Here is a 27,805-nt window from a genome sequence, read left to right as displayed (position 1 = left end):
AGCGACTGTTCAGCGACAGACAAGTCGCATCGGCTGAAAGTAGGCCAGAATGTCAGTCCATGTTGGAGCAGGTTTAGATACAGTCTAAAGTATAGATCTCAAAGTCTGTGCACAGAATTTAGCAAGGGCCTCGCACCTTCTGATGCATCAGGTAGGTGCACAATAGCATAGCCTAACCCTCTGTACTTTGGTCTATATTGATGCGGGACATAGACAGCCAGCTGATGACCAATCCATTAGTGCAATGGATGGCTGGAAGCATTTGTCTTTGCCTTTGCAATACCACAGAAGCAATGCATGGTCAATGTACAGCAATGACACACCTGTGTGAACAGCCAGGAGACCCCCCCCCCCCCCCCATGTTATGTTACATAGTTACATAGTTAGTACGGTCGAAAAAAGACATATGTCCATCAAGTTCAACCAGGGAATTAAGGGGTAGGGGTGTGGCGCGATATTGGGGAAGGGATGAGATTTTATATTTCTTCATAAGCATTAATCTTATTTTGTCAATTAGGAACATTCAGCACCCACCCGCTATCAAGGCAGCTGCCTATCATGTCATGCCCTACCTGCACAGGTGTGCTGGCTACTCAAATGATCCAATTAAGGAGGCCATTTAGTCAGCAGCAGCAGAAGTCCTGTGCCTGGACGCTCCAACAGCGGCCAGACACAAGCAGAAGCAGAAGCAGCAGAAGCAGCAGCAGCACCACCTTTTGTTTTTTGGCTGCAGCAGCAGCAAGGCCCACAGGGCTGGCTAGCTGGCTAGCCAGCAAGCAGGTAGCAATGAAAGTAGGAATCTTTCTTTTTAACCCTGTAAGGGGGTGGTGCACTGTACCCGAAGATACTGCCATATCGGGTCAATGCATAGGGCGACGGAAGCAAGCTTCGAAATCGGCCCCCGTTCTCAAAAATCCATTTAATATATGGTCCCCAGATAGGGGACGTATCAGATATTAAACTGATAAGAACAGATACTACACTTGATCTTAGCCAAAAGGCCGAGAAGCGATAACCGTGAAAGGGGCGGGCCCAACAAGGTGCCCTTCATGGGCACTATCACTGCTTGCTGTCAGGGAGGCTGCCAGACAATTTTCCATGCACACTCTGGGCTGGGGGGCAGTCAACCACCAGTACACACAGCAGAACCTAAACCCATACCATTATTGCTAAGCAGCAAGACAGGGGCCCATTGCACTCCCACGGGGCCTTTTTAAATGCAATCCATAACCCGGATTTGCCAGGAACCCTTCTTACTCCTCCTACTTGCATGTGACACTGGGCTTAGGATCTGCATAGGAAACACACACACAAGCACACACCTACCTTTGTTGCCTGCAGATGCCTCCTTGGCTGTCCCCAAACGGTATCAAACCAACACCCACGGGAAGCTGTAAGCATAGAGGACATGCCTGCACCCCATTGGACTTACCTGTGTGGGTTAAACCCGGGTTATTTGACAACCTATGGCGGTGATGGTTCTGCTCAGGCAGAGCAGTGCTGATGCTCCTCATAAAGCTGTCGCTGCTGTGAAGGTTCTAGGTGACATCACAAATCCCTATGGTTACATACACAACAAAGCTGGGTTGTTGTTGTTTACACTCTGCAAGGCCTGTGGAAGTGAGTGACATCATAGCACTGTAGTTCTGAGGGTTCTAGATGGATGCAACAATCTCCTGTTGCTTCTATGAAGGCCATAATAGACGACATCACCAAACAGCTCCATAGTCACATACACAGCAAAGGAGAGATGTTGTTTACACCTAGTGATGTCAGTGGTATTGAGTGACATCACAGCACAGTGCTAAGGCTCCTGGGCCTGGACACAGCAGCGGCTGCAATATCTCAACGGAGAATACGTTTATATATATGTGTGTGTGTGCGCGTATATATATATATATATATATATATATATATATATATATATATATATATATATATATTTCTCCGCCGAAATCACTTTTAAACCCATTTCCACCTTTTTTTCCCTTCTCTTCCTCTTACTTTTTTTTCACGTTTTTTTACGTTTTTCTCCTTTTCGCCTCTTTTCTGGGCGTATTATTCTTCTTTTTCTTCTTTTTTTTCGTCTAATGCATACCCCATCAGTGCAGCAATGCTTATTCAATACCGCCAGCAGATGGAGACACTGGGGGATAATTTTCTAAGGATTTATACTGATTTTTCCTGTCTGAATTTGTCGCACAGAAAGTTGCAGGCCAAATATGTGTGACATTTCTGCGACTTTAGCTTCTAGAGCATTTTTACAACATTATACATAGGTGCTGAATACATAAAAAGCGACTGTTCAGCGACAGACAAGTCGCATCGGCTGAAAGTAGGCCAGAATGTCAGTCCATGTTGGAGCAGGTTTAGATACAGTCTAAAGTATAGATCTCAAAGTCTGTGCACAGAATTTAGCAAGGGCCTCGCACCTTCTGATGCATCAGGTAGGTGCACAATAGCATAGCCTAACCCTCTGTACTTTGGTCTATATTGATGCGGGACATAGTCAGCCAGCTGATGACCAATCCATTAGTGCAATGGATGGCTGGAAGCATTTGTCTTTGCCTTTGCAATACCACAGAAGCAATGCATGGTCAATGTACAGCAATGACACACCTGTGTGAACAGCCAGGAGACCCCCCCCATGTTATGTTACATAGTTACATAGTTAGTACGGTCGAAAAAAGACATATGTCCATCAAGTTCAACCAGGGAATTAAGGGGTAGGGGTGTGGCGCGATATTGGGGAAGGGATGAGATTTTATATTTCTTCATAAGCATTAATCTTATTTTGTCAATTAGGAACATTCAGCACCCACCCGCTATCAAGGCAGCTGCCTATCATGTCATGCCCTACCTGCACAGGTGTGCTGGCTACTCAAATGATCCAATTAAGGAGGCCATTTAGTCAGCAGCAGCAGAAGTCCTGTGCCTGGACGCTCCAACAGCGGCCAGACACAAGCAGAAGCAGAAGCAGCAGAAGCAGCAGCAGCAGCACCTTTTGTTTTTTGGCTGCAGCAGCAGCAAGGCCCACAGGGCTGGCTAGCTGGCTAGCCAGCAAGCAGGTAGCAATGAAAGTAGGAATCTTTCTTTTTAACCCTGTAAGGGGGTGGTGCACTGTACCCGAAGATACTGCCATATCGGGTCAATGCATAGGGCGACGGAAGCAAGCTTCGAAATCGGCCCCCGTTCTCAAAAATCCATTTAATATATGGTCCCCAGATAGGGGACGTATCAGATATTAAACTGATAAGAACAGATACTACACTTGATCTTAGCCAAAAGGCCGAGAAGCGATAACCGTGAAAGGGGCGGGCCCAACAAGGTGCCCTTCATGGGCACTATCACTGCTTGCTGTCAGGGAGGCTGCCAGACAATTTTCCATGCACACTCTGGGCTGGGGGGCAGTCAACCACCAGTACACACAGCAGAACCTAAACCCATACCATTATTGCTAAGCAGCAAGACAGGGGCCCATTGCACTCCCACGGGGCCTTTTTAAATGCAATCCATAACCCGGATTTGCCAGGAACCCTTCTTACTCCTCCTACTTGCATGTGACACTGGGCTTAGGATCTGCATAGGAAACACACACACAAGCACACACCTACCTTTGTTGCCTGCAGATGCCTCCTTGGCTGTCCCCAAACGGTATCAAACCAACACCCACGGGAAGCTGTAAGCATAGAGGACATGCCTGCACCCCATTGGACTTACCTGTGTGGGTTAAACCCGGGTTATTTGACAACCTATGGCGGTGATGGTTCTGCTCAGGCAGAGCAGTGCTGATGCTCCTCATAAAGCTGTCGCTGCTGTGAAGGTTCTAGGTGACATCACAAATCCCTATGGTTACATACACAACAAAGCTGGGTTGTTGTTGTTTACACTCTGCAAGGCCTGTGGAAGTGAGTGACATCATAGCACTGTAGTTCTGAGGGTTCTAGATGGATGCAACAATCTCCTGTTGCTTCTATGAAGGCCATAATAGACGACATCACCAAACAGCTCCATAGTCACATACACAGCAAAGGAGAGATGTTGTTTACACCTAGTGATGTCAGTGGTATTGAGTGACATCACAGCACAGTGCTAAGGCTCCTGGGCCTGGACACAGCAGCGGCTGCAATATCTCAACGGAGAATACGTTTATATATATGTGTGTGTGTGCGCGTATATATATATATATATATATATATATATATATATATATATATATATTTCTCCGCCGAAATCACTTTTAAACCCATTTCCACCTTTTTTTCCCTTCTCTTCCTCTTACTTTTTTTTCACGTTTTTTTACGTTTTTCTCCTTTTCGCCTCTTTTCTGGGCGTATTATTCTTCTTTTTCTTCTTTTTTTTCGTCTAATGCATACCCCATCAGTGCAGCAATGCTTATTCAATACCGCCAGCAGATGGAGACACTGGGGGATAATTTTCTAAGGATTTATACTGATTTTTCCTGTCTGAATTTGTCGCACAGAAAGTTGCAGGCCAAATATGTGTGACATTTCTGCGACTTTAGCTTCTAGAGCATTTTTACAACATTATACATAGGTGCTGAATACATAAAAAGCGACTGTTCAGCGACAGACAAGTCGCATCGGCTGAAAGTAGGCCAGAATGTCAGTCCATGTTGGAGCAGGTTTAGATACAGTCTAAAGTATAGATCTCAAAGTCTGTGCACAGAATTTAGCAAGGGCCTCGCACCTTCTGATGCATCAGGTAGGTGCACAATAGCATAGCCTAACCCTCTGTACTTTGGTCTATATTGATGCGGGACATAGACAGCCAGCTGATGACCAATCCATTAGTGCAATGGATGGCTGGAAGCATTTGTCTTTGCCTTTGCAATACCACAGAAGCAATGCATGGTCAATGTACAGCAATGAAACACCTGTGTGAACAGCCAGGAGACCCCCCCCCCCCCCCCCATGTTATGTTACATAGTTACATAGTTAGTACGGTCGAAAAAAGACATATGTCCATCAAGTTCAACCAGGGAATTAAGGGGTAGGGGTGTGGCGCGATATTGGGGAAGGGATGAGATTTTATATTTCTTCATAAGCATTAATCTTATTTTGTCAATTAGGAACATTCAGCACCCACCCGCTATCAAGGCAGCTGCCTATCATGTCATGCCCTACCTGCACAGGTGTGCTGGCTACTCAAATGATCCAATTAAGGAGGCCATTTAGTCAGCAGCAGCAGAAGTCCTGTGCCTGGACGCTCCAACAGCGGCCAGACACAAGCAGAAGCAGAAGCAGCAGAAGCAGCAGCAGCACCACCTTTTGTTTTTTGGCTGCAGCAGCAGCAAGGCCCACAGGGCTGGCTAGCTGGCTAGCCAGCAAGCAGGTAGCAATGAAAGTAGGAATCTTTCTTTTTAACCCTGTAAGGGGGTGGTGCACTGTACCCGAAGATACTGCCATATCGGGTCAATGCATAGGGCGACGGAAGCAAGCTTCGAAATCGGCCCCCGTTCTCAAAAATCCATTTAATATATGGTCCCCAGATAGGGGACGTATCAGATATTAAACTGATAAGAACAGATACTACACTTGATCTTAGCCAAAAGGCCGAGAAGCGATAACCGTGAAAGGGCCCAACAAGGTGCCCTTCATGGGCACTATCACTGCTTGCTGTCAGGGAGGCTGCCAGACAATTTTCCATGCACACTCTGGGCTGGGGGGCAGTCAACCACCAGTACACACAGCAGAACCTAAACCCATACCATTATTGCTAAGCAGCAAGACAGGGGCCCATTGCACTCCCACGGGGCCTTTTTAAATGCAATCCATAACCCGGATTTGCCAGGAACCCTTCTTACTCCTCCTACTTGCATGTGACACTGGGCTTAGGATCTGCATAGGAAACACACACACAAGCACACACCTACCTTTGTTGCCTGCAGATGCCTCCTTGGCTGTCCCCAAACGGTATCAAACCAACACCCACGGGAAGCTGTAAGCATAGAGGACATGCCTGCACCCCATTGGACTTACCTGTGTGGGTTAAACCCGGGTTATTTGACAACCTATGGCGGTGATGGTTCTGCTCAGGCAGAGCAGTGCTGATGCTCCTCATAAAGCTGTCGCTGCTGTGAAGGTTCTAGGTGACATCACAAATCCCTATGGTTACATACACAACAAAGCTGGGTTGTTGTTGTTTACACTCTGCAAGGCCTGTGGAAGTGAGTGACATCATAGCACTGTAGTTCTGAGGGTTCTAGATGGATGCAACAATCTCCTGTTGCTTCTATGAAGGCCATAATAGACGACATCACCAAACAGCTCCATAGTCACATACACAGCAAAGGAGAGATGTTGTTTACACCTAGTGATGTCAGTGGTATTGAGTGACATCACAGCACAGTGCTAAGGCTCCTGGGCCTGGACACAGCAGCGGCTGCAATATCTCAACGGAGAATACGTTTATATATATGTGTGTGTGTGCGCGTATATATATATATATATATATATATATATATATATATATATATCTCCGCCGAAATCACTTTTAAACCCATTTCCACCTTTTTTTCCCTTCTCTTCCTCTTACTTTTTTTTCACGTTTTTTTACGTTTTTCTCCTTTTCGCCTCTTTTCTGGGCGTATTATTCTTCTTTTTCTTCTTTTTTTTCGTCTAATGCATACCCCATCAGTGCAGCAATGCTTATTCAATACCGCCAGCAGATGGAGACACTGGGGGATAATTTTCTAAGGATTTATACTGATTTTTCCTGTCTGAATTTGTCGCACAGAAAGTTGCAGGCCAAATATGTGTGACATTTCTGCGACTTTAGCTTCTAGAGCATTTTTACAACATTATACATAGGTGCTGAATACATAAAAAGCGACTGTTCAGCGACAGACAAGTCGCATCGGCTGAAAGTAGGCCAGAATGTCAGTCCATGTTGGAGCAGGTTTAGATACAGTCTAAAGTATAGATCTCAAAGTCTGTGCACAGAATTTAGCAAGGGCCTCGCACCTTCTGATGCATCAGGTAGGTGCACAATAGCATAGCCTAACCCTCTGTACTTTGGTCTATATTGATGCGGGACATAGACAGCCAGCTGATGACCAATCCATTAGTGCAATGGATGGCTGGAAGCATTTGTCTTTGCCTTTGCAATACCACAGAAGCAATGCATGGTCAATGTACAGCAATGACACACCTGTGTGAACAGCCAGGAGACCCCCCCCCCCCCCCCATGTTATGTTACATAGTTACATAGTTAGTACGGTCGAAAAAAGACATATGTCCATCAAGTTCAACCAGGGAATTAAGGGGTAGGGGTGTGGCGCGATATTGGGGAAGGGATGAGATTTTATATTTCTTCATAAGCATTAATCTTATTTTGTCAATTAGGAACATTCAGCACCCACCCGCTATCAAGGCAGCTGCCTATCATGTCATGCCCTACCTGCACAGGTGTGCTGGCTACTCAAATGATCCAATTAAGGAGGCCATTTAGTCAGCAGCAGCAGAAGTCCTGTGCCTGGACGCTCCAACAGCGGCCAGACACAAGCAGAAGCAGAAGCAGCAGAAGCAGCAGCAGCACCACCTTTTGTTTTTTGGCTGCAGCAGCAGCAAGGCCCACAGGGCTGGCTAGCTGGCTAGCCAGCAAGCAGGTAGCAATGAAAGTAGGAATCTTTCTTTTTAACCCTGTAAGGGGGTGGTGCACTGTACCCGAAGATACTGCCATATCGGGTCAATGCATAGGGCGACGGAAGCAAGCTTCGAAATCGGCCCCCGTTCTCAAAAATCCATTTAATATATGGTCCCCAGATAGGGGACGTATCAGATATTAAACTGATAAGAACAGATACTACACTTGATCTTAGCCAAAAGGCCGAGAAGCGATAACCGTGAAAGGGGCGGGCCCAACAAGGTGCCCTTCATGGGCACTATCACTGCTTGCTGTCAGGGAGGCTGCCAGACAATTTTCCATGCACACTCTGGGCTGGGGGGCAGTCAACCACCAGTACACACAGCAGAACCTAAACCCATACCATTATTGCTAAGCAGCAAGACAGGGGCCCATTGCACTCCCACGGGGCCTTTTTAAATGCAATCCATAACCCGGATTTGCCAGGAACCCTTCTTACTCCTCCTACTTGCATGTGACACTGGGCTTAGGATCTGCATAGGAAACACACACACAAGCACACACCTACCTTTGTTGCCTGCAGATGCCTCCTTGGCTGTCCCCAAACGGTATCAAACCAACACCCACGGGAAGCTGTAAGCATAGAGGACATGCCTGCACCCCATTGGACTTACCTGTGTGGGTTAAACCCGGGTTATTTGACAACCTATGGCGGTGATGGTTCTGCTCAGGCAGAGCAGTGCTGATGCTCCTCATAAAGCTGTCGCTGCTGTGAAGGTTCTAGGTGACATCACAAATCCCTATGGTTACATACACAACAAAGCTGGGTTGTTGTTGTTTACACTCTGCAAGGCCTGTGGAAGTGAGTGACATCATAGCACTGTAGTTCTGAGGGTTCTAGATGGATGCAACAATCTCCTGTTGCTTCTATGAAGGCCATAATAGACGACATCACCAAACAGCTCCATAGTCACATACACAGCAAAGGAGAGATGTTGTTTACACCTAGTGATGTCAGTGGTATTGAGTGACATCACAGCACAGTGCTAAGGCTCCTGGGCCTGGACACAGCAGCGGCTGCAATATCTCAACGGAGAATACGTTTATATATATGTGTGTGTGTGCGCGTATATATATATATATATATATATATATATATATATATATATATATATTTCTCCGCCGAAATCACTTTTAAACCCATTTCCACCTTTTTTTCCCTTCTCTTCCTCTTACTTTTTTTTCACGTTTTTTTACGTTTTTCTCCTTTTCGCCTCTTTTCTGGGCGTATTATTCTTCTTTTTCTTCTTTTTTTTCGTCTAATGCATACCCCATCAGTGCAGCAATGCTTATTCAATACCGCCAGCAGATGGAGACACTGGGGGATAATTTTCTAAGGATTTATACTGATTTTTCCTGTCTGAATTTGTCGCACAGAAAGTTGCAGGCCAAATATGTGTGACATTTCTGCGACTTTAGCTTCTAGAGCATTTTTACAACATTATACATAGGTGCTGAATACATAAAAAGCGACTGTTCAGCGACAGACAAGTCGCATCGGCTGAAAGTAGGCCAGAATGTCAGTCCATGTTGGAGCAGGTTTAGATACAGTCTAAAGTATAGATCTCAAAGTCTGTGCACAGAATTTAGCAAGGGCCTCGCACCTTCTGATGCATCAGGTAGGTGCACAATAGCATAGCCTAACCCTCTGTACTTTGGTCTATATTGATGCGGGACATAGTCAGCCAGCTGATGACCAATCCATTAGTGCAATGGATGGCTGGAAGCATTTGTCTTTGCCTTTGCAATACCACAGAAGCAATGCATGGTCAATGTACAGCAATGACACACCTGTGTGAACAGCCAGGAGACCCCCCCCATGTTATGTTACATAGTTACATAGTTAGTACGGTCGAAAAAAGACATATGTCCATCAAGTTCAACCAGGGAATTAAGGGGTAGGGGTGTGGCGCGATATTGGGGAAGGGATGAGATTTTATATTTCTTCATAAGCATTAATCTTATTTTGTCAATTAGGAACATTCAGCACCCACCCGCTATCAAGGCAGCTGCCTATCATGTCATGCCCTACCTGCACAGGTGTGCTGGCTACTCAAATGATCCAATTAAGGAGGCCATTTAGTCAGCAGCAGCAGAAGTCCTGTGCCTGGACGCTCCAACAGCGGCCAGACACAAGCAGAAGCAGAAGCAGCAGAAGCAGCAGCAGCACCACCTTTTGTTTTTTGGCTGCAGCAGCAGCAAGGCCCACAGGGCTGGCTAGCTGGCTAGCCAGCAAGCAGGTAGCAATGAAAGTAGGAATCTTTCTTTTTAACCCTGTAAGGGGGTGGTGCACTGTACCCGAAGATACTGCCATATCGGGTCAATGCATAGGGCGACGGAAGCAAGCTTCGAAATCGGCCCCCGTTCTCAAAAATCCATTTAATATATGGTCCCCAGATAGGGGACGTATCAGATATTAAACTGATAAGAACAGATACTACACTTGATCTTAGCCAAAAGGCCGAGAAGCGATAACCGTGAAAGGGGCGGGCCCAACAAGGTGCCCTTCATGGGCACTATCACTGCTTGCTGTCAGGGAGGCTGCCAGACAATTTTCCATGCACACTCTGGGCTGGGGGGCAGTCAACCACCAGTACACACAGCAGAACCTAAACCCATACCATTATTGCTAAGCAGCAAGACAGGGGCCCATTGCACTCCCACGGGGCCTTTTTAAATGCAATCCATAACCCGGATTTGCCAGGAACCCTTCTTACTCCTCCTACTTGCATGTGACACTGGGCTTAGGATCTGCATAGGAAACACACACACAAGCACACACCTACCTTTGTTGCCTGCAGATGCCTCCTTGGCTGTCCCCAAACGGTATCAAACCAACACCCACGGGAAGCTGTAAGCATAGAGGACATGCCTGCACCCCATTGGACTTACCTGTGTGGGTTAAACCCGGGTTATTTGACAACCTATGGCGGTGATGGTTCTGCTCAGGCAGAGCAGTGCTGATGCTCCTCATAAAGCTGTCGCTGCTGTGAAGGTTCTAGGTGACATCACAAATCCCTATGGTTACATACACAACAAAGCTGGGTTGTTGTTGTTTACACTCTGCAAGGCCTGTGGAAGTGAGTGACATCATAGCACTGTAGTTCTGAGGGTTCTAGATGGATGCAACAATCTTCTGTTGCTTCTATGAAGGCCATAATAGACGACATCACCAAACAGCTCCATAGTCACATACACAGCAAAGGAGAGATGTTGTTTACACCTAGTGATGTCAGTGGTATTGAGTGACATCACAGCACAGTGCTAAGGCTCCTGGGCCTGGACACAGCAGCGGCTGCAATATCTCAACGGAGAATACGTTTATATATATGTGTGTGTGTGCGCGTGTATATATATATATATATATATATATATATATATATATATATATATATATATTTCTCCGCCGAAATCACTTTTAAACCCATTTCCACCTTTTTCTCCCTTCTCTTCCTCTTACTTTTTTTTCACGTTTTTTTACGTTTTTCTCCTTTTCGCCTCTTTTCTGGGCGTATTATTCTTCTTTTTCTTCTTTTTTTTCGTCTAATGCATACCCCATCAGTGCAGCAATGCTTATTCAATACCGCCAGCAGATGGAGACACTGGGGGATAATTTTCTAAGGATTTATACTGATTTTTCCTGTCTGAATTTGTCGCACAGAAAGTTGCAGGCCAAATATGTGTGACATTTCTGCGACTTTAGCTTCTAGAGCATTTTTACAACATTATACATAGGTGCTGAATACATAAAAAGCGACTGTTCAGCGACAGACAAGTCGCATCGGCTGAAAGTAGGCCAGAATGTCAGTCCATGTTGGAGCAGGTTTAGATACAGTCTAAAGTATAGATCTCAAAGTCTGTGCACAGAATTTAGCAAGGGCCTCGCACCTTCTGATGCATCAGGTAGGTGCACAATAGCATAGCCTAACCCTCTGTACTTTGGTCTATATTGATGCGGGACATAGACAGCCAGCTGATGACCAATCCATTAGTGCAATGGATGGCTGGAAGCATTTGTCTTTGCCTTTGCAATACCACAGAAGCAATGCATGGTCAATGTACAGCAATGACACACCTGTGTGAACAGCCAGGAGACCCCCCCCCCCCCCCCCCATGTTATGTTACATAGTTACATAGTTAGTACGGTCGAAAAAAGACATATGTCCATCAAGTTCAACCAGGGAATTAAGGGGTAGGGGTGTGGCGCGATATTGGGGAAGGGATGAGATTTTATATTTCTTCATAAGCATTAATCTTATTTTGTCAATTAGGAACATTCAGCACCCACCCGCTATCAAGGCAGCTGCCTATCATGTCATGCCCTACCTGCACAGGTGTGCTGGCTACTCAAATGATCCAATTAAGGAGGCCATTTAGTCAGCAGCAGCAGAAGTCCTGTGCCTGGACGCTCCAACAGCGGCCAGACACAAGCAGAAGCAGAAGCAGCAGAAGCAGCAGCAGCACCACCTTTTGTTTTTTGGCTGCAGCAGCAGCAAGGCCCACAGGGCTGGCTAGCTGGCTAGCCAGCAAGCAGGTAGCAATGAAAGTAGGAATCTTTCTTTTTAACCCTGTAAGGGGGTGGTGCACTGTACCCGAAGATACTGCCATATCGGGTCAATGCATAGGGCGACGGAAGCAAGCTTCGAAATCGGCCCCCGTTCTCAAAAATCCATTTAATATATGGTCCCCAGATAGGGGACGTATCAGATATTAAACTGATAAGAACAGATTTTTGATTGAAAGAGCTTTATTTTCCGTTCAGTCATTACAAGTCGTACAATAAATTACAGTCACACAAAGCATGATAGTACAATACACAGCAAAGGTTCCCTAAGCTATACATCGCACACCATGCTACTCTAACATTCAGCTCAATCCTGCAATATAAAGGCACAAGAGATCAAACAAAAACCAAATAATACAATCTGTGATCGGGGTAGGGGTGTGGGCGACTATGTGGGGGTAGGGAGGGGGCGGATCACAGGGCCAAACTGTTGGGCTGTATCTTCAGGGAGACATGGGAGAAGGAGAGGGGTCTTCACTCCTCTTCTTCCTCATCAACGGCCGAGCTGTCCAAGATGGAATAGTCTCTAAGCAGGTTCTTGATGAACCTGCGGCAGTCCCGGACGGACATGTTTTCCCTGTTGATCACGAGGCGGTTCCTGGCAAGCCACACTGCGTCCTTAAAACAGTTCATAAGGCGCCAGGCCTCCTGGATGGCCTCCACGTCGTGGGTCCCAGGGAACAGGCCGTAAAGCACCGAATGGTACGATAGGCAGCTCCTGGGCACTGAGTCTCTGAGTTCCTGTTCTAGGGCGTCCAACAGACCCTGTGCAAAGGGGCACTGCCAAAACACGTGGAAAGATGTTTCCTCCACGTAGGGGCAACGGGGGCAGTACCGGGTCTTGCACAGGTTGCGGGCATGCATGAATGACCTGAGAGAGAGACCTCCCATGACGGCCATCCACGACAAGTCCTTGTGTCCATTGGTAAGCCGCTTTGAGGCCACATTGTTCCAAACTGTCTCTGCAGTGGCTGCGGGGAGTCCCGGAACCAGCTCGGTCGAGTCCTTAGCTCGGATGAGCTTGTGGATTGTCTTTGGCTTCCATAGGTCTGGTTTCAGTCCTTCCAGCTGGTGCTCCCTCACAAACCGGACAACATCCCCATAGAACCAGGGAGTGTTCCAGTTGTAAGGGATGGAGCTGTCCCACTTGTCCCAGCCCAGCTGTCTCCAGAGGGGCATGAGAAGCAAGCGAGACATGGACCTGCCCGCTGAGCCAGTCTTTTCTACAAGAGTCCGCTGCACCGTGACACATGCAAAGGAGGCCCTCAGCAGAGCGGGGATGTCGGGTATTCCCTTCCCACCCTTGCGGGGTTCCTTGTACATCACGGTCCTCTTGACTCTGTCCATTTTGCCCCAGACGAAGCCAAACACTGTCCGGGTGATGGCCTTGCAAACGGTGGTATGGGGAGGCCAGGCCTGTGCGGTATATTGGAGCACAGGCAAAACTTCACTCCGCAGGACAAGTGCCTTGCCTTCCATCGTGAGCTTTCTGAGCTTTTAAACTGATAAGAACAGATACTACACTTGATCTTAGCCAAAAGGCCGAGAAGCGATAACCGTGAAAGGGGCGGGCCCAACAAGGTGCCCTTCATGGGCACTATCACTGCTTGCTGTCAGGGAGGCTGCCAGACAATTTTCCATGCACACTCTGGGCTGGGGGGCAGTCAACCACCAGTACACACAGCAGAACCTAAACCCATACCATTATTGCTAAGCAGCAAGACAGGGGCCCATTGCACTCCCACGGGGCCTTTTTAAATGCAATCCATAACCCGGATTTGCCAGGAACCCTTCTTACTCCTCCTACTTGCATGTGACACTGGGCTTAGGATCTGCATAGGAAACACACACACAAGCACACACCTACCTTTGTTGCCTGCAGATGCCTCCTTGGCTGTCCCCAAACGGTATCAAACCAACACCCACGGGAAGCTGTAAGCATAGAGGACATGCCTGCACCCCATTGGACTTACCTGTGTGGGTTAAACCCGGGTTATTTGACAACCTATGGCGGTGATGGTTCTGCTCAGGCAGAGCAGTGCTGATGCTCCTCATAAAGCTGTCGCTGCTGTGAAGGTTCTAGGTGACATCACAAATCCCTATGGTTACATACACAACAAAGCTGGGTTGTTGTTGTTTACACTCTGCAAGGCCTGTGGAAGTGAGTGACATCATAGCACTGTAGTTCTGAGGGTTCTAGATGGATGCAACAATCTCCTGTTGCTTCTATGAAGGCCATAATAGACGACATCACCAAACAGCTCCATAGTCACATACACAGCAAAGGAGAGATGTTGTTTACACCTAGTGATGTCAGTGGTATTGAGTGACATCACAGCACAGTGCTAAGGCTCCTGGGCCTGGACACAGCAGCGGCTGCAATATCTCAACGGAGAATACGTTTATATATATGTGTGTGTGTGCGCGTATATATATATATATATATATATATATATATATATATATATATATATATATTCTCCGCCGAAATCACTTTTAAACCCATTTCCACCTTTTTTTCCCTTCTCTTCCTCTTACTTTTTTTTCACGTTTTTTTACGTTTTTCTCCTTTTCGCCTCTTTTCTGGGCGTATTATTCTTCTTTTTCTTATTTCTTTTCGTCTAATGCATACCCCATCAGTGCAGCAATGCTTATTCAATACCGCCAGCAGATGGAGACACTGGGGGATAATTTTCTAAGGATTTATACTGATTTTTCCTGTCTGAATTTGTCGCACAGAAAGTTGCAGGCCAAATATGTGTGACATTTCTGCGACTTTAGCTTCTAGAGCATTTTTACAACATTATACATAGGTGCTGAATACATAAAAAGCGACTGTTCAGCGACAGACAAGTCGCATCGGCTGAAAGTAGGCCAGAATGTCAGTCCATGTTGGAGCAGGTTTAGATACAGTCTAAAGTATAGATCTCAAAGTCTGTGCACAGAATTTAGCAAGGGCCTCGCACCTTCTGATGCATCAGGTAGGTGCACAATAGCATAGCCTAACCCTCTGTACTTTGGTCTATATTGATGCGGGACATAGACAGCCAGCTGATGACCAATCCATTAGTGCAATGGATGGCTGGAAGCATTTGTCTTTGCCTTTGCAATACCACAGAAGCAATGCATGGTCAATGTACAGCAATGACACACCTGTGTGAACAGCCAGGAGACACCCCCCCCCCCCCCATGTTATGTTACATAGTTACATAGTTAGTACGGTCGAAAAAAGACATATGTCCATCAAGTTCAACCAGGGAATTAAGGGGTAGGGGTGTGGCGCGATATTGGGGAAGGGATGAGATTTTATATTTCTTCATAAGCATTAATCTTATTTTGTCAATTAGGAACATTCAGCACCCACCCGCTATCAAGGCAGCTGCCTATCATGTCATGCCCTACCTGCACAGGTGTGCTGGCTACTCAAATGATCCAATTAAGGAGGCCATTTAGTCAGCAGCAGCAGAAGTCCTGTGCCTGGACGCTCCAACAGCGGCCAGACACAAGCAGAAGCAGAAGCAGCAGAAGCAGCAGCAGCACCACCTTTTGTTTTTTGGCTGCAGCAGCAGCAAGGCCCACAGGGCTGGCTAGCTGGCTAGCCAGCAAGCAGGTAGCAATGAAAGTAGGAATCTTTCTTTTTAACCCTGTAAGGGGGTGGTGCACTGTACCCGAAGATACTGCCATATCGGGTCAATGCATAGGGCGACGGAAGCAAGCTTCGAAATCGGCCCCCGTTCTCAAAAATCCATTTAATATATGGTCCCCAGATAGGGGACGTATCAGATATTAAACTGATAAGAACAGATACTACACTTCATCTTAGCCAAAAGGCCGAGAAGCGATAACCGTGAAAGGGGCGGGCCCAACAAGGTGCCCTTCATGGGCACTATCACTGCTTGCTGTCAGGGAGGCTGCCAGACAATTTTCCATGCACACTCTGGGCTGGGGGGCAGTCAACCACCAGTACACACAGCAGAACCTAAACCCATACCATTATTGCTAAGCAGCAAGACAGGGGCCCATTGCACTCCCACGGGGCCTTTTTAAATGCAATCCATAACCCGGATTTGCCAGGAACCCTTCTTACTCCTCCTACTTGCATGTGACACTGGGCTTAGGATCTGCATAGGAAACACACACACAAGCACACACCTACCTTTGTTGCCTGCAGATGCCTCCTTGGCTGTCCCCAAACGGTATCAAACCAACACCCACGGGAAGCTGTAAGCATAGAGGACATGCCTGCACCCCATTGGACTTACCTGTGTGGGTTAAACCCGGGTTATTTGACAACCTATGGCGGTGATGGTTCTGCTCAGGCAGAGCAGTGCTGATGCTCCTCATAAAGCTGTCGCTGCTGTGAAGGTTCTAGGTGACATCACAAATCCCTATGGTTACATACACAACAAAGCTGGGTTGTTGTTGTTTACACTCTGCAAGGCCTGTGGAAGTGAGTGACATCATAGCACTGTAGTTCTGAGGGTTCTAGATGGATGCAACAATCTCCTGTTGCTTCTATGAAGGCCATAATAGACGACATCACCAAACAGCTCCATAGTCACATACACAGCAAAGGAGAGATGTTGTTTACACCTAGTGATGTCAGTGGTATTGAGTGACATCACAGCACAGTGCTAAGGCTCCTGGGCCTGGACACAGCAGCGGCTGCAATATCTCAACGGAGAATACGTTTATATATATGTGTGTGTGTGCGCGTATATATATATATATATATATATATATATATATATTTCTCCGCCGAAATCACTTTTAAACCCATTTCCACCTTTTTTTCCCTTCTCTTCCTCTTACTTTTTTTTCACGTTTTTTTACGTTTTTCTCCTTTTCGCCTCTTTTCTGGGCGTATTATTCTTCTTTTTCTTCTTTTTTTTCGTCTAATGCATACCCCATCAGTGCAGCAATGCTTATTCAATACCGCCAGCAGATGGAGACACTGGGGGATAATTTTCTAAGGATTTATACTGATTTTTCCTGTCTGAATTTGTCGCACAGAAAGTTGCAGGCCAAATATGTGTGACATTTCTGCGACTTTAGCTTCTAGAGCATTTTTACAACATTATACATAGGTGCTGAATACATAAAAAGCGACTGTTCAGTGACAGACAAGTCGCATCGGCTGAAAGTAGGCCAGAATGTCAGTCCATGTTGGAGCAGGTTTAGATACAGTCTAAAGTATAGATCTCAAAGTCTGTGCACAGAATTTAGCAAGGGCCTCGCACCTTCTGATGCATCAGGTAGGTGCACAATAGCATAGCCTAACCCTCTGTACTTTGGTCTATATTGATGCGGGACATAGACAGCCAGCTGATGACCAATCCATTAGTGCAATGGATGGCTGGAAGCATTTGTCTTTGCCTTTGCAATACCACAGAAGCAATGCATGGTCAATGTACAGCAATGACACACCTGTGTGAACAGCCAGGAGACCCCCCCCCCCCCCCCCATGTTATGTTACATAGTTACATAGTTAGTACGGTCGAAAAAAGACATATGTCCATCAAGTTCAACCAGGGAATTAAGGGGTAGGGGTGTGGCGCGATATTGGGGAAGGGATGAGATTTTATATTTCTTCATAAGCATTAATCTTATTTTGTCAATTAGGAACATTCAGCACCCACCCGCTATCAAGGCAGCTGCCTATCATGTCATGCCCTACCTGCACAGGTGTGCTGGCTACTCAAATGATCCAATTAAGGAGGCCATTTAGTCAGCAGCAGCAGAAGTCCTGTGCCTGGACGCTCCAACAGCGGCCAGACACAAGCAGAAGCAGAAGCAGCAGAAGCAGCAGCAGCACCACCTTTTGTTTTTTGGCTGCAGCAGCAGCAAGGCCCACAGGGCTGGCTAGCTGGCTAGCCAGCAAGCAGGTAGCAATGAAAGTAGGAATCTTTCTTTTTAACCCTGTAAGGGGGTGGTGCACTGTACCCGAAGATACTGCCATATCGGGTCAATGCATAGGGCGACGGAAGCAAGCTTCGAAATCGGCCCCCGTTCTCAAAAATCCATTTAATATATGGTCCCCAGATAGGGGACGTATCAGATATTAAACTGATAAGAACAGATACTACACTTGATCTTAGCCAAAAGGCCGAGAAGCGATAACCGTGAAAGGGGCGGGCCCAACAAGGTGCCCTTCATGGGCACTATCACTGCTTGCTGTCAGGGAGGCTGCCAGACAATTTTCCATGCACACTCTGGGCTGGGGGGCAGTCAACCACCAGTACACACAGCAGAACCTAAACCCATACCATTATTGCTAAGCAGCAAGACAGGGGCCCATTGCACTCCCACGGGGCCTTTTTAAATGCAATCCATAACCCGGATTTGCCAGGAACCCTTCTTACTCCTCCTACTTGCATGTGACACTGGGCTTAGGATCTGCATAGGAAACACACACACAAGCACACACCTACCTTTGTTGCCTGCAGATGCCTCCTTGGCTGTCCCCAAACGGTATCAAACCAACACCCACGGGAAGCTGTAAGCATAGAGGACATGCCTGCACCCCATTGGACTTACCTGTGTGGGTTAAACCCGGGTTATTTGACAACCTATGGCGGTGATGGTTCTGCTCAGGCAGAGCAGTGCTGATGCTCCTCATAAAGCTGTCGCTGCTGTGAAGGTTCTAGGTGACATCACAAATCCCTATGGTTACATACACAACAAAGCTGGGTTGTTGTTGTTTACACTCTGCAAGGCCTGTGGAAGTGAGTGACATCATAGCACTGTAGTTCTGAGGGTTCTAGATGGATGCAACAATCTCCTGTTGCTTCTATGAAGGCCATAATAGACGACATCACCAAACAGCTCCATAGTCACATACACAGCAAAGGAGAGATGTTGTTTACACCTAGTGATGTCAGTGGTATTGAGTGACATCACAGCACTGTGCTAAGGCTCCTGGGCCTGGACACAGCAGCGGCTGCAATATCTCAACGGAGAATACGTTTATATATATGTGTGTGTGTGCGCGTATATATATATATATATATATATATATATATATATATATTTCTCCGCCGAAATCACTTTTAAACCCATTTCCACCTTTTTTTCCCTTCTCTTCCTCTTACTTTTTTTTCACGTTTTTTTACGTTTTTCTCCTTTTCGCCTCTTTTCTGGGCGTATTATTCTTCTTTTTCTTCTTTTTTTTCGTCTAATGCATACCCCATCAGTGCAGCAATGCTTATTCAATACCGCCAGCAGATGGAGACACTGGGGGATAATTTTCTAAGGATTTATACTGATTTTTCCTGTCTGAATTTGTCGCACAGAAAGTTGCAGGCCAAATATGTGTGACATTTCTGCGACTTTAGCTTCTAGAGCATTTTTACAACATTATACATAGGTGCTGAATACATAAAAAGCGACTGTTCAGCGACAGACAAGTCGCATCGGCTGAAAGTAGGCCAGAATGTCAGTCCATGTTGGAGCAGGTTTAGATACAGTCTAAAGTATAGATCTCAAAGTCTGTGCACAGAATTTAGCAAGGGCCTCGCACCTTCTGATGCATCAGGTAGGTGCACAATAGCATAGCCTAACCCTCTGTACTTTGGTCTATATTGATGCGGGACATAGACAGCCAGCTGATGACCAATCCATTAGTGCAATGGATGGCTGGAAGCATTTGTCTTTGCCTTTGCAATACCACAGAAGCAATGCATGGTCAATGTACAGCAATGACACACCTGTGTGAACAGCCAGGAGACCCCCCCCCCCCCCATGTTATGTTACATAGTTACATAGTTAGTACGGTCGAAAAAAGACATATGTCCATCAAGTTCAACCAGGGAATTAAGGGGTAGGGGTGTGGCGCGATATTGGGGAAGGGATGAGATTTTATATTTCTTCATAAGCATTAATCTTATTTTGTCAATTAGGAACATTCAGCACCCACCCGCTATCAAGGCAGCTGCCTATCATGTCATGCCCTACCTGCACAGGTGTGCTGGCTACTCAAATGATCCAATTAAGGAGGCCATTTAGTCAGCAGCAGCAGAAGTCCTGTGCCTGGACGCTCCAACAGCGGCCAGACACAAGCAGAAGCAGAAGCAGCAGAAGCAGCAGCAGCACCACCTTTTGTTTTTTGGCTGCAGCAGCAGCAAGGCCCACAGGGCTGGCTAGCTGGCTAGCCAGCAAGCAGGTAGCAATGAAAGTAGGAATCTTTCTTTTTAACCCTGTAAGGGGGTGGTGCACTGTACCCGAAGATACTGCCATATCGGGTCAATGCATAGGGCGACGGAAGCAAGCTTCGAAATCGGCCCCCGTTCTCAAAAATCCATTTAATATATGGTCCCCAGATAGGGGACGTATCAGATATTAAACTGATAAGAACAGATACTACACTTGATCTTAGCCAAAAGGCCGAGAAGCGATAACCGTGAAAGGGGCGGGCCCAACAAGGTGCCCTTCATGGGCACTATCACTGCTTGCTGTCAGGGAGGCTGCCAGACAATTTTCCATGCACACTCTGGGCTGGGGGGCAGTCAACCACCAGTACACACAGCAGAACCTAAACCCATACCATTATTGCTAAGCAGCAAGACAGGGGCCCATTGCACTCCCACGGGGCCTTTTTAAATGCAATCCATAACCCGGATTTGCCAGGAACCCTTCTTACTCCTCCTACTTGCATGTGACACCGGGCTTAGGATCTGCATAGGAAACACACACACAAGCACACACCTACCTTTGTTGCCTGCAGATGCCTCCTTGGCTGTCCCAAACGGTATCAAACCAACACCCACGGGAAGCTGTAAGCATAGAGGACATGCCTGCACCCCATTGGACTTACCTGTGTGGGTTAAACCCGGGTTATTTGACAACCTATGGCGGTGATGGTTCTGCTCAGGCAGAGCAGTGCTGATGCTCCTCATAAAGCTGTCGCTGCTGTGAAGGTTCTAGGTGACATCACAAATCCCTATGGTTACATACACAACAAAGCTGGGTTGTTGTTGTTTACAGTCTGCAAGGCCTGTGGAAGTGAGTGACATCATAGCACTGTAGTTCTGAGGGTTCTAGATGGATGCAACAATCTCCTGTTGCTTCTATGAAGGCCATAATAGACGACATCACCAAACAGCTCCATAGTCACATACACAGCAAAGGAGAGATGTTGTTTACACCTAGTGATGTCAGTGGTATTGAGTGACATCACAGCACAGTGCTAAGGCTCCTGGGCCTGGACACAGCAGCGGCTGCAATATCTCAACGGAGAATACGTTTATATATATGTGTGTGTGTGCGCGTATATATATATATATATATATATATATATATATATATATATATATATATTTCTCCGCCGAAATCACTTTTAAACCCATTTCCACCTTTTTTTCCCTTCTCTTCCTCTTACTTTTTTTTCACGTTTTTTTACGTTTTTCTCCTTTTCGCCTCTTTTCTGGGCGTATTATTCTTCTTTTTCTTCTTTTTTTTCGTCTAATGCATACCCCATCAGTGCAGCAATGCTTATTCAATACCGCCAGCAGATGGAGACACTGGGGGATAATTTTCTAAGGATTTATACTGATTTTTCCTGTCTGAATTTGTCGCACAGAAAGTTGCAGGCCAAATATGTGTGACATTTCTGCGACTTTAGCTTCTAGAGCATTTTTACAACATTATACATAGGTGCTGAATACATAAAAAGCGACTGTTCAGCGACAGACAAGTCGCATCGGCTGAAAGTAGGCCAGAATGTCAGTCCATGTTGGAGCAGGTTTAGATACAGTCTAAAGTATAGATCTCAAAGTCTGTGCACAGAATTTAGCAAGGGCCTCGCACCTTCTGATGCATCAGGTAGGTGCACAATAGCATAGCCTAACCCTCTGTACTTTGGTCTATATTGATGCGGGACATAGACAGCCAGCTGATGACCAATCCATTAGTGCAATGGATGGCTGGAAGCATTTGTCTTTGCCTTTGCAATACCACAGAAGCAATGCATGGTCAATGTACAGCAATGACACACCTGTGTGAACAGCCAGGAGACCCCCCCCCCCCCCCCCATGTTATGTTACATAGTAACATAGTTAGTACGGTCGAAAAAAGACATATGTCCATCAAGTTCAACCAGGGAATTAAGGGGTAGGGGTGTGGCGCGATATTGGGGAAGGGATGAGATTTTATATTTCTTTATAAGCATTAATCTTATTTTGTCAATTAGGAACATTCAGCACCCACCCGCTATCAAGGCAGCTGCCTATCATGTCATGCCCTACCTGCACAGGTGTGCTGGCTACTCAAATGATCCAATTAAGGAGGCCATTTAGTCAGCAGCAGCAGAAGTCCTGTGCCTGGACGCTCCAACAGCGGCCAGACACAAGCAGAAGCAGAAGCAGCAGAAGCAGCAGCAGCACCACCTTTTGTTTTTTGGCTGCAGCAGCAGCAAGGCCCACAGGGCTGGCTAGCTGGCTAGCTGGCTAGCCAGCAAGCAGGTAGCAATGAAAGTAGGAATCTTTCTTTTTAACCCTGTAAGGGGGTGGTGCACTGTACCCGAAGATACTGCCATATCGGGTCAATGCATAGGGCGACGGAAGCAAGCTTCGAAATCGGCCCCCGTTCTCAAAAATCCATTTAATATATGGTCCCCAGATAGGGGACGTATCAGATATTAAACTGATAAGAACAGATACTACACTTGATCTTAGCCAAAAGGCCGAGAAGCGATAACCGTGAAAGGGGCGGGCCCAACAAGGTGCCCTTCATGGGCACTATCACTGCTTGCTGTCAGGGAGGCTGCCAGACAATTTTCCATGCACACTCTGGGCTGGGGGGCAGTCAACCACCAGTACACACAGCAGAACCTAAACCCATACCATTATTGCTAAGCAGCAAGACAGGGGCCCATTGCACTCCCACGGGGCCTTTTTAAATGCAATCCATAACCCGGATTTGCCAGGAACCCTTCTTACTCCTCCTACTTGCATGTGACACCGGGCTTAGGATCTGCATAGGAAACACACACACAAGCACACACCTACCTTTGTTGCCTGCAGATGCCTCCTTGGCTGTCCCCAAACGGTATCAAACCAACACCCACGGGAAGCTGTAAGCATAGAGGACATGCCTGCACCCCATTGGACTTACCTGTGTGGGTTAAACCCGGGTTATTTGACAACCTATGGCGGTGATGGTTCTGCTCAGGCAGAGCAGTGCTGATGCTCCTCATAAAGCTGTCGCTGCTGTGAAGGTTCTAGGTGACATCACAAATCCCTATGGTTACATACACAACAAAGCTGGGTTGTTGTTGTTTACACTCTGCAAGGCCTGTGGAAGTGAGTGACATCATAGCACTGTAGTTCTGAGGGTTCTAGATGGATGCAACAATCTCCTGTTGCTTCTATGAAGGCCATAATAGACGACATCACCAAACAGCTCCATAGTCACATACACAGCAAAGGAGAGATGTTGTTTACACCTAGTGATGTCAGTGGTATTGAGTGACATCACAGCACAGTGCTAAGGCTCCTGGGCCTGGACACAGCAGCGGCTGCAATATCTCAACGGAGAATACGTTTATATATATGTTGTGTGCGCGTATATATATATATATATATATATATATATATATATATATATATTTCTCCGCCGAAATCACTTTTAAACCCATTTCCACCTTTTTTTCCCTTCTCTTCCTCTTACTTTTTTTTCACGTTTTTTTACGTTTTTCTCCTTTTCGCCTCTTTTCTGGGCGTATTATTCTTCTTTTTCTTCTTTTTTTTCGTCTAATGCATACCCCATCAGTGCAGCAATGCTTATTCAATACCGCCAGCAGATGGAGACACTGGGGGATAATTTTCTAAGGATTTATACTGATTTTTCCTGTCTGAATTTGTCGCACAGAAAGTTGCAGGCCAAATATGTGTGACATTTCTGCGACTTTAGCTTCTAGAGCATTTTTACAACATTATACATAGGTGCTGAATACATAAAAAGCGACTGTTCAGCGACAGACAAGTCGCATCGGCTGAAAGTAGGCCAGAATGTCAGTCCATGTTGGAGCAGGTTTAGATACAGTCTAAAGTATAGATCTCAAAGTCTGTGCACAGAATTTAGCAAGGGCCTCGCACCTTCTGATGCATCAGGTAGGTGCACAATAGCATAGCCTAACCCTCTGTACTTTGGTCTATATTGATGCGGGACATAGACAGCCAGCTGATGACCAATCCATTAGTGCAATGGATGGCTGGAAGCATTTGTCTTTGCCTTTGCAATACCACAGAAGCAATGCATGGTCAATGTACAGCAATGACACACCTGTGTGAACAGCCAGGAGACCCCCCCCCCCCCCCCATGTTATGTTACATAGTTACATAGTTAGTACGGTCGAAAAAAGACATATGTCCATCAAGTTCAACCAGGGAATTAAGGGGTAGGGGTGTGGCGCGATATTGGGGAAGGGATGAGATTTTATATTTCTTCATAAGCATTAATCTTATTTTGTCAATTAGGAACATTCAGCACCCACCCGCTATCAAGGCAGCTGCCTATCATGTCATGCCCTACCTGCACAGGTGTGCTGGCTACTCAAATGATCCAATTAAGGAGGCCATTTAGTCAGCAGCAGCAGAAGTCCTGTGCCTGGACGCTCCAACAGCGGCCAGACACAAGCAGAAGCAGAAGCAGCAGAAGCAGCAGCAGCACCACCTTTTGTTTTTTGGCTGCAGCAGCAGCAAGGCCAACAGGGCTGGCTAGCTGGCTAGCCAGCAAGCAGGTAGCAATGAAAGTAGGAATCTTTCTTTTTAACCCTGTAAGGGGGTGGTGCACTGTACCCGAAGATACTGCCATATCGGGTCAATGCATAGGGCGACGGAAGCAAGCTTCGAAATCGGCCCCCGTTCTCAAAAATCCATTTAATATATGGTCCCCAGATAGGGGACGTATCAGATATTAAACTGATAAGAACAGATTTTTTTTTTTTTTTTTTCCTCAGTTACAGACTATTGTTCAAGCGATCATCAGGTCACCTACCAAAACTCATCACTTCTAAACAAAGTCTGAAAAAACATCATGCGGAAAAATATCTCAATAAGAAAACTATAAGAGAAGCACAAATTCAAAACCTTGATCAGGATACTTACAACTTTCTCCATTCCTTGTATCTCCAAATCTTTTCAGCCTCTTCCTCTCCCATTCTCTTCTTGTCAAATAGAAAAATAATAAACAACCTTCCAAAAAAAAGTCTCTTCAACTCCCTTGGAGAAATACACACATTTTTAAAAACAAGCAGGTTTCTAGAATCCCATAAAACTTCTTTAAAAACAGAAAATACAATCCAGCTTTCACGTGTGTCCTCTCTCCTGCTAAAATCCTGACCAATAAAAATCTTCTCAAAATTAAAATCAACATATCCCGTGATTGCAGAAAAAAACCTCTGTAGAAGCATAAAAAATTCTCTTGCATAAAAACAGTTCCAAAATAAGTGCACTGTATCCTCCCTGCCTCCACAACCCTCTCTTGGACATTTCTCGCTCACTCTTATTCCTCGTCCATTCAGGAAAGCTCTGGTTGGGAGGCAGCCATGAAAAGTCATCCAGTTTACATCTCTCTGTCTATTGGATAATCCTCTAACATTAAAAAGATTCCAGATCTTCACAGACTGAGCAGTAGTGCAGAATGGTACTTCATATAATCTCTCATTTTTTCTTATTTCATTTTCAATTTTCTTTTTCTCAGGTTTTCCCAGGGAACTCAAACCAAATTGATCACTGAAAGATCTGAGAACCACATAGAAGGTAGGTATAACTTGCGCTATTGGTCTCCTCAGATCCTTCTCACACCAGCCCCATTTGGAAAACAACCATCCTGCCAAATACCTGCTCATGTCTGCCACCCAATTATTGCACTGAGACACTTTATAAATTAAAAGAAAGTAATGAGTCTTTAAAAACAGATTAATATCCGGGAAATTATATCCGCCTTTCTTCACGCTCTTCATCACTTCCTCCCTCTTCATCTTTTCCATCTTTGAACCCCAGAAAAAAATAAACAACTTCCTTGTCATCCTTCTGGTCCATAATTTGCCGGGTGGGAAAACCATTGCAGTATATAATAGTAGTGGCAAAATTACTGCCTTTAAAATCAGAACTTTACCTTTAAGGGACAAGTTTCTCAATTTCCAAAAAGATAATTTCTTCTCTATCTTCTCCTCCAACTTCTCATAACTTTTCCCTCCTTTTAGATTTTTTTCAAAAACAACCCCTAACACTTCAATATCTTCCTTCTCATCCACGCCATCCACCACCACTTTTCCTTGCTTTCCAAAATTACTCAATTGGCACTTCCCCCAATTGACTTTCATACCAGCAATACAACAAAAAATCTTTACATGCAAATTCACTCTATTAAGATCAGCTTGGGAAGTGCAAGTAAAAACCACATCATCCATGTAACTTAAAACCTTCAAATTCCTTCCATTACTTCCCAGGATAAAAACACCACTCACACATTTGTCCTTCTGTACATTTTTGAGCAAGGCCTCAATGACACAAATGAATAAAATTGGGGAGAGTGGGCATCCCTGTCGTACTCCTGATAAAATATTAAAACCCGGCCCCACATGTCCATTGACTAAAATCTGACTTGTTGCCCCATAATAAAAACTTTTAATCACAAACAGTAGCTTCTCAGGAATACCCATATGCTTTAAAACCATAAACAAAAAATCATGAGCAACTCTGTCATAAGCTTTTTCAAAATCAATGGATTCCACAAAAAGTGCATTCTTATTAAAATTACTATAATAAATAGAGTCTCTTAAAACTAATAAATTATCAGTTATTCTCCTATTTGGCACTGCACAAACTTGGTATTCTCCAACAAGGTGCTCAACTATGTCACTCATCCTGTTCGCCACAATCTTTGCAATGATCTTATAATCTGTATTCAATAATGTGATCGGCCTCCAGTTTTTCAAATCTCTTTCATCACCTTTCTTATGTATCAAGGTAATAACTCCTTTCTTCATAGACTCCGCTAAAATACCTGAGTTAAAAACATATTGCACCACCCGTGTAAAATCTTGCTTTAAAATATGCCAAAAAACTGAATAAAACTCAAAGGGGAGGCCATCACAGCCCGGTGTCTTCCCTTTCGCTGTCTTGTCCAGAGCCTGCTTGATCTCCCCTTCACAAACTTCCTCAATTAAAAATGCACTTTTTCCTTCAGGGACATTATTCTCTAAAATATTACAATAATCATTCATCTCCGTCTCACTGGCTCTGCTCTTATTACTAAAAAGTGTTTCATAAAATCTGCCAATCTCCTTCACCATCTCATCACCAACAACTTCCCCTGTAGGAGTTAAAACAGACTTAAAAACACCCCTAGCATTAAAACATTTTTTAAAGAAATATCTTGTACATTGTTCATTTTCCTCCAAATGTTGAACTTTGGATTTAAAAACAATATTTCTACCTCTTTCCAACAACCTGTTCTTCATCTCAATTTTCACCTTCTCAATTTCCTCCTCCACCTCCACACCAACATGTTTAAACTTAAAGAGAGTTTCTAAACGTGAGATAAGCCTTTCATAACCCCTCCTCTTTTCTT

The 27,805-nt window shown here is 45.5% G+C and overlaps 10 non-coding genes and 2 pseudogenes across 10 annotated transcripts; all 12 read right to left on the bottom strand.

Annotated features, from left to right (window-relative positions):
* Positions 1–822: 822 nt before the first annotated feature.
* LOC130306212 (U2 spliceosomal RNA) lies at positions 823–1,013 on the bottom strand. Its single transcript, XR_008855599.1, has one exon. It is a non-coding gene; the product is annotated as a U2 spliceosomal RNA (small nuclear RNA).
* A 2,097-nt stretch (positions 1,014–3,110) lies between these two features.
* On the bottom strand, positions 3,111–3,301 carry LOC130306211 (U2 spliceosomal RNA). Its single transcript, XR_008855598.1, has one exon. It is a non-coding gene; the product is annotated as a U2 spliceosomal RNA (small nuclear RNA).
* A 2,096-nt stretch (positions 3,302–5,397) lies between these two features.
* LOC130306210 (U2 spliceosomal RNA) lies at positions 5,398–5,588 on the bottom strand. The gene has a single exon (XR_008855597.1). It is a non-coding gene; the product is annotated as a U2 spliceosomal RNA (small nuclear RNA).
* A 2,084-nt stretch (positions 5,589–7,672) lies between these two features.
* LOC130306209 (U2 spliceosomal RNA) lies at positions 7,673–7,863 on the bottom strand. Its single transcript, XR_008855596.1, has one exon. It is a non-coding gene; the product is annotated as a U2 spliceosomal RNA (small nuclear RNA).
* A 2,087-nt stretch (positions 7,864–9,950) lies between these two features.
* On the bottom strand, positions 9,951–10,141 carry LOC130306208 (U2 spliceosomal RNA). Its single transcript, XR_008855594.1, has one exon. It is a non-coding gene; the product is annotated as a U2 spliceosomal RNA (small nuclear RNA).
* Positions 10,142–12,244: 2,103 nt separating this feature from the next.
* On the bottom strand, positions 12,245–12,417 carry LOC130306222 (U2 spliceosomal RNA; annotated as a pseudogene).
* Positions 12,418–13,608: 1,191 nt separating this feature from the next.
* LOC130306232 (U2 spliceosomal RNA) lies at positions 13,609–13,786 on the bottom strand (annotated as a pseudogene).
* A 2,098-nt stretch (positions 13,787–15,884) lies between these two features.
* On the bottom strand, positions 15,885–16,075 carry LOC130306220 (U2 spliceosomal RNA). Its single transcript, XR_008855606.1, has one exon. It is a non-coding gene; the product is annotated as a U2 spliceosomal RNA (small nuclear RNA).
* Positions 16,076–18,159: 2,084 nt separating this feature from the next.
* On the bottom strand, positions 18,160–18,350 carry LOC130306206 (U2 spliceosomal RNA). Its single transcript, XR_008855592.1, has one exon. It is a non-coding gene; the product is annotated as a U2 spliceosomal RNA (small nuclear RNA).
* Positions 18,351–20,435: 2,085 nt separating this feature from the next.
* LOC130306205 (U2 spliceosomal RNA) lies at positions 20,436–20,626 on the bottom strand. The gene has a single exon (XR_008855591.1). It is a non-coding gene; the product is annotated as a U2 spliceosomal RNA (small nuclear RNA).
* Positions 20,627–22,731: 2,105 nt separating this feature from the next.
* LOC130306204 (U2 spliceosomal RNA) lies at positions 22,732–22,922 on the bottom strand. The gene has a single exon (XR_008855590.1). It is a non-coding gene; the product is annotated as a U2 spliceosomal RNA (small nuclear RNA).
* A 2,088-nt stretch (positions 22,923–25,010) lies between these two features.
* On the bottom strand, positions 25,011–25,210 carry LOC130306226 (U2 spliceosomal RNA). The gene has a single exon (XR_008855611.1). It is a non-coding gene; the product is annotated as a U2 spliceosomal RNA (small nuclear RNA).
* Between the last annotated feature and the right edge of the window lie 2,595 nt (positions 25,211–27,805).

The sequence above is a fragment of the Hyla sarda genome, unplaced genomic scaffold, assembly GCF_029499605.1.
Source record: "Hyla sarda isolate aHylSar1 unplaced genomic scaffold, aHylSar1.hap1 scaffold_1359, whole genome shotgun sequence".
Classification (NCBI taxonomy): domain Eukaryota; kingdom Metazoa; phylum Chordata; class Amphibia; order Anura; family Hylidae; genus Hyla; species Hyla sarda.
The sequence above is the reverse complement of the archived record's forward strand: the minus strand, read 5'-3'. Positions and strand labels throughout refer to the sequence as shown.